We start from the raw sequence: 6,338 nt of genomic DNA, 5'->3' as shown, positions 1-6,338 counted from the left end.
ATTTAAGCATAAATATTCCCAAAACTGCCTCGCAATTTTAGGATATAAATCTTTTAAAATTTTTGCATAAAATATCTTCGCAGAAAAAAAAGGACAGTGTGTCTGAATTCCTTCACTATTCACTATATAGTTCACTATATAGTGTGTTTTTTTGTTGTTTAGCTGTCCGAATCTACAATTCCGAAATCCAGTGCCCTTGAAATTTCCCAGAAATCTCTATAAAACACCATTGTGCATGGATCCTCACTTCATTGATCAATATAAACCACAATGCAGTGCGTTTGAAAGATTTTTCATGGGGGAAAAAAGTATTTAAATTATTTTTTTGTAATCCGTCTAAGTTTTTATCTTCAAAACACAGTGGATTCGTAACTCGTAAAATGTTCATATTGATTAGGCTTTTAATTTTGGAAATCTTTGAGGTCATATTTGTGGGGAGAAAAGTAGTGATCGTAGTGTCTGAATAGCTTTTTAAATCTAAAGCACCTGATTGACCTGCTCTATATAGTTTTTTAGTAGTTAGGGAGGGAATTCAGACATGGATAGTTGTCCACACTTTACCTGAATACATTTACCTTCCTATTAATCATTTTGTTACTCTCTCATTTTTGGGTCCAAAGTGTTTCGTTTATGAACAGATTTTTGGGAAATTAGTCACAAATTGTACCAATGAGGTTCCATGACAAACTAATAAAACATAGAATATTTTCTTGGAAATATGATAAAATATATTTCAAAAAAGTGCGACAAAGCTGTCATTAAACTTTCTTTGCTGGGTGTTTCACCCTGTAATACAAGCTGAAAGGCTGAAAAACAGGCTGGAACAATAATTCCAGTAATAAGGCCAAATTTGAACTGACAATTTTAAAGTATTAAAAAAGCAATCAGCAAGGCTGATATATACCTGCATGTGAAAAAAAGGAAACATTTGGGGTCAAATTGTTAACTTGTCTAGAAATTAGTTTGCAGATACATACATTATTTGGACATAAATTCTTATATAAAATCAGAATGCTTTTTATTTTAATAATCGCACGATTTCGCCCAACGATCTGCATTTCAGGCCTTTCTTGCAGTAATAGCTCAGGACCTGCACTCTGACAGCAGAAATCAGCCCTTGATGAGGGCAACAACACTGTGGAGCTCCCATTTTGAGTCACTTACTCCCCATGCATGCAGGATTTGTTATTATCCTGGATTTAGACGAGTTAGTAAAAGCTCGAAAGGCCTGCCTCGGAATGAGAGCGGCGGGGCTAATCTGCTGTTGCTGCTCTGTGCCGCGCTCCAAAGGCGGCTCAGACGCCTTTGTCTGGAAACAAAGGCAGAACTTCGCAGCTGCAGCTGAGATGATGGAAATCATTTCCTTATGTAATGCGTGTCTCTATGAATCAGTCAGAGGAAATTAGTTTGAAAACCAACAGTGCAATGTGGTCAGTTTGCATCATGTTTGCAAGCAACTAATCCAAAAATATTTATTAAAAGGCAACAGGTCATAGCTGAAAAAAGTAGAATTGAGCCACTTTTTTGTTGTTAATAAAAAAACATACTCAAATTATTTCAAAATAAAGTTCAGAGATTTGTATTAACTATAAACGCATGTGTGCTTTTAGGGTATTTTCAAAATAAGAGCATAGCAAACTAGGCAGGTTGTAAAAACAGGTGGAACTCAGGAGGGCTGACTGATGGAGGGGTAAAAAAAAGAGCAACATTTGGCGCTTCAAATTTTTTAGAATGTACTTCCTGTTTGCTCCCAAGAATTTCACCATTTCTCCGGACTGATGAATTCTATTGTAAGTTGTGTTGTTCACATCGCTGTAACATCCGTGTGTGGGTGGATGTGGCAGGACCTGGAGGTGTTTATGTGGTTCAACAAGTGTTACATTCAAGAAGAAGAAAACCGGTATGTAAAACTGTGTGAGCAAGATGGTAAACAGGGTTGCCCTTATTTTAGAGTTGTGTGTTTGCTTTTTCTCTTCCTCTGGGACACTCCACTCAGTTGCTGTACTCATCCCACATAGCCATCGTTCCTCCCCCGCTTGCATGAGAAGAACGAATAATGCCTCAGCTATGAGCCTCGCAGAACAAAGACTTTCTGCAACTCCCTCTCCTGTGCAGAGTGTGTTGTTCCTCTGATTTGCAGCACACCAGACGCCTTATCTGGGCCCGATCTGATTGGCCCTCTGTTTTCTTATCTGTAACTTTTTTCCCTGATGACCCTCAGAGAAGACGAAGGATGACTTTCGGGGAGCCATATCGGTGCGGTTTTGTGTCTTGAAAAAACTGTTTGGTGAAAAAGCAAGCATGGAGTCTTGACCAGCCAAAATCATGGTTGTGAGCAAATGCCTTTAATACTCACAACCTATTGCAATATATTTGGAGTTTGCCATTTTTTCAGGCCGTCGAACATCCAACACCCGACTAACAGTGTAAGCCGGGGCGCCGTCAATGATACGGGGGGTGGGGGTGGAGGGGCAGCGGACAGCGTGCACAGAGGACTCCTGAACAGGCTTTATCTGGGAAATATGGAATGAAGGGTGTACCTTGAGTGCCGCAGGAAGCCGTTAACGGACACAGGATGGATTGATGACACGCTCAATAGTACAAGGTCCGATGAAGCGTGGAGCCAGTTTACGTGAGGTAGCCTGGATGGGGATGTTTCCGAGCAGAGAGCCAAACCCTCTGACCAGGCTTGTACGTGGGTCCCACCACCCTGTGTCGATTTGTGATCCGGCAGTTGCTCTCCCTGGTTCGCAGGAGAGCTGCCCTGGTCTGGTGCCAAATGCGTTGGCAATGCTGGAGGTAGTGCTGGACTGAGGGCATTGCCAAATCGAGTTTCTGTGACGGAAACACAGGTGGTGAGTACCCGAGGGAAGCCTCAAACGGAGACATCCCCGTGGCTGAGGATGGGTGGTTGTTATGGGCGTATTCAATCCAGTCCAGGATCTTGGACCAATCGTGGGGATTGTGAGCTGCTAGACAACGAAGGGTGGCCTCTAGCTCCTGGTTGGCCCTTTCCGCCTGGCCGTTTGAGGGTGGTAACCAGATGTCAGGCTAACCATGACACCCAAGGCAGAACAGAAGGTCTTCCACACTTGGGAGACAAATTGGGGTCCTTGGTCAGAAACAAACTCCATAGGAATGCCATGATGCCGGAAAACATTCTGGACCAGAATATCAGTCATTTCAGGGGCAGTAGGCAACTGGGTTAGAGGGATGAAATGAGCGGCCTTGGAAAAACGGTCAATAACGGTGAGTATGACGGTGTTACCCAGAGAAGGTGGTAGTACAGTGATGAAGTCCATGGCTATGTGCGACCAAAGACGGCCGGGTACGGACAGAGGGTGTTATAACCCGGCTGGAGGAGAGTTGGAGGATTTCGAGCGAGCACAAGTGGTACAGGCTGGGATGTATGACCTTACATCTTTCTCCATAGAAGGCCAGAAAAACTGCCACCGTAGGAGATTCAGGGTTCATTGGATGCCAGTGTGACAGGATATACGAGAGGCATGACCCCCGGAAAGCACATCTGGTCGAAGAGACATGGGCACATACAGGGTGTTATTAGGGGCAGGAGGATGATCAGGCTCCTCACCATGAGCTTGTAACACTCGAGATTCAACAACTCACGTGAGATTCCCCACGATGCAGGTAGAAGAGATGTTGGTGGAGGTGACAGGGTCTTCACTGGAGCTGTATTTCCACGGGAGAGCGTCGGGTTTGATGTTCCGACTTCCTGGCCTGTAGGTTATAGTGATGTTGAATCTATCAAAAAACAAACACCAGCGAGCTTGACGGGAATTGAGTTTCTTAACGGTACATAAATATGACAGATTTTTGTGGTCCGTCCACACTATGAATGGGAGTTCAGCCCCCTCCAGCCAGTGACACCACTCCTCCAAGGCGAGCTTTAGAGCCAGCAACTCTCGATTTCCCACATTGTAATTTAGTTCTGCCGAGAATAACTTGCAGGAAAAAAGGCACAGGGTTTTAATTTGCCAGAAAATCTTTTCTTTTGGGACAGGAGAGCTCCTTCGCCTGAATCCGAGGCATCAACTTCCACTATGAACTGACTGGTGGGATCAGGTTGTATGAGGATGGGAGCCGAGACAAAAAGTTCTTTGAATTTGTTAAAAGCAGACTGGGCCTCTGGGCCCCAGATGTAGGGTCTATTGATGGAAGTGAGTTGTGTAATAATTGTGTAATAATGAAGTGGCGATAAAATTTAGCAAACCCTAAGAACAGCTGTAATTTCTTTCTGGTTTCTGGGGGTTCCCAGTTGGAAACTGCCTTAATCTTAACTGGATCAGGTCTGATGTTGCCAGCCTCACAAATATAACCCAGGAAGGAAAAGGTGGAAACGTGAAACTCGGATTTCTCAGCTTAAACATACAGTTGATTCTCGAGTAGATGTTCTAACACGAGGCGTACGTAGAGAGTGTGTTGGGTTTTGTCCATAGAGTAAATGAGTATATCGTCTAAGTAGACGAAAACGAAACGGTTAAGGAAGTCTCTGAGAACATCATCCATCCATGGCTATCTTTTCATGACCGGATAAGTTAAATAATCTGTCTTTAGGTAGAGAAGCACCGTTTAGTAACTCTAAGGAACAATCATAAGGTCTGTGAGGGGGAAGAGCCCCGGCTTTAGATTTGCTGAAAACAATCTTGAGGTCATGATAACAATACGGGATACGAGAAAGATCGAGTTCTTCAGAAACTTTATTAGCGTTAGGACGAGTAAGTGGTTCAGCGGATCTTAGACAGCCATGCAAAACGAACTCCAGTTAATGATGTGTTGATTAACCCAATCGAACTGAGGATTATGAGTGCGAAGCCAGGAAAACCCCAAAATGATGGAAGTCTGTAGGGTTTGAGTAATAAAGAATTGTATGTGTTCCCTATGGTCACCGGAGGTGATGAGTAGAACCGGTTTAGTGCGGTAAGTAATCCTGGAGAGAGACTGACCCCCTAACCCTGCAGCTTCGACGGAATGTTACAAGATTTCTGTGGGCAGATGAAGCTTGGACACAAGATTACAGTCAACAAAACTCTGTTCAGCACCAGAGTCAATGAGAGCCTTGAAGTCATAAATACCATCTTGAGGACATAGCTTGACAGGAACAAACAAAAAACTTTTCTCAGTGAGAGATGTGGATTTACCCGCCTGCAGCCTGTCTTCTTGCGGGGGGGCTTTGGCGTTTAAACGGAGTTGACACTGATTTGCAATGTGTCCCGGGAGACCGCAATAGAAAAAGGCTCCCTTGTCTTTACATCTTTGACGTTCCTCTTGGGTCAACTTGGAATGACCAATTTGCATAGATTTATCAGATGTTTTACCGAAAGAGTTACGATCAGAAGGTTGCGGTAGATCCGGAGTAGTTGTGTGAGTGCTGGAGTCCCGAGGTACTTTACGATCATGTCTGTTGTGTTCCATCTGCCGTTCACGGAGACGAACGTCCGGTCGCAAGGCTGCTGAAAAAAGTTCTTCAAAATTATGAGTCTCTGGTTGGGAGCATAAATGATCTTTGATAGAGTTATTTAAGGATTGATAGAAAATTTCTTTTAAGGCGACATCTGGCCAACCGGCCTCCACCGCAAGGATGCGGAAATCAATGAGATGGTCACTTACGGAGCGGTTGCGTTGTTTGAGTCTTAGTAGTTGTCGTGAAGCTTCTTCCTCTCTTCGGGTTTGATTAAATACCAGACTAAATTCTCTAATGAAACGGTCAAATGAAACATGGTATATGGGGTTAGACGAGAGAAAAGCTTGAGCCCACTGTAGTGCTTTGTTTCTCAATGAGTTCACAATTAAAGTGATTTTGCTGTGGTCAGCTTGATAGTACGGGGGTGCTTGTTGAAAAATCAACTGACATTGAAGGAGGAATCCTCCACATGTTTCTACATCGCCGTGAAAGGGTTCAGGTTGGAGCCGGAAGTTTTCAGGAGCCGAACCGGAAGCGGAAGTGTTGAAGTTGCTGGAAGCTGGAATAGGAGCTGAGGCTGCGGGAGTAGCGGAGCTTTGACCAGTTAGATCCATCAAGGCTTGATTTATGCCGTCCAGGTGTCGGAATAGATCTTGTTGAGCCGAGGCCATTTGAGATAAGGACTTGGCTTGACGTCCCAATGCTAATCCCTGCTGAGAGACAGCTAGTCGGAGTCCTTCCGGGTCAGCTGGGTCTGGGTTTTGGGCCAGTTCGTTCTGTCATGATTTGTATGACGTAGCAGACCCAGATGCTGGATCCCGGAAGAAAACTCGAACGAGGAATGAATAATAAAGTTTTCATTTTTCCGGCTGGAAAAATCAGTGGTCTTTGGAGTTAATTTCCTTTTGGCTGGTGA

This window comes from Oryzias latipes, chromosome 6 (genome assembly GCF_002234675.1).
Source record: "Oryzias latipes chromosome 6, ASM223467v1".
In the NCBI taxonomy this organism is placed as follows: Eukaryota; Metazoa; Chordata; class Actinopteri; order Beloniformes; family Adrianichthyidae; genus Oryzias; species Oryzias latipes.
The sequence above is the reverse complement of the archived record's forward strand: the minus strand, read 5'-3'. Positions refer to the sequence as shown.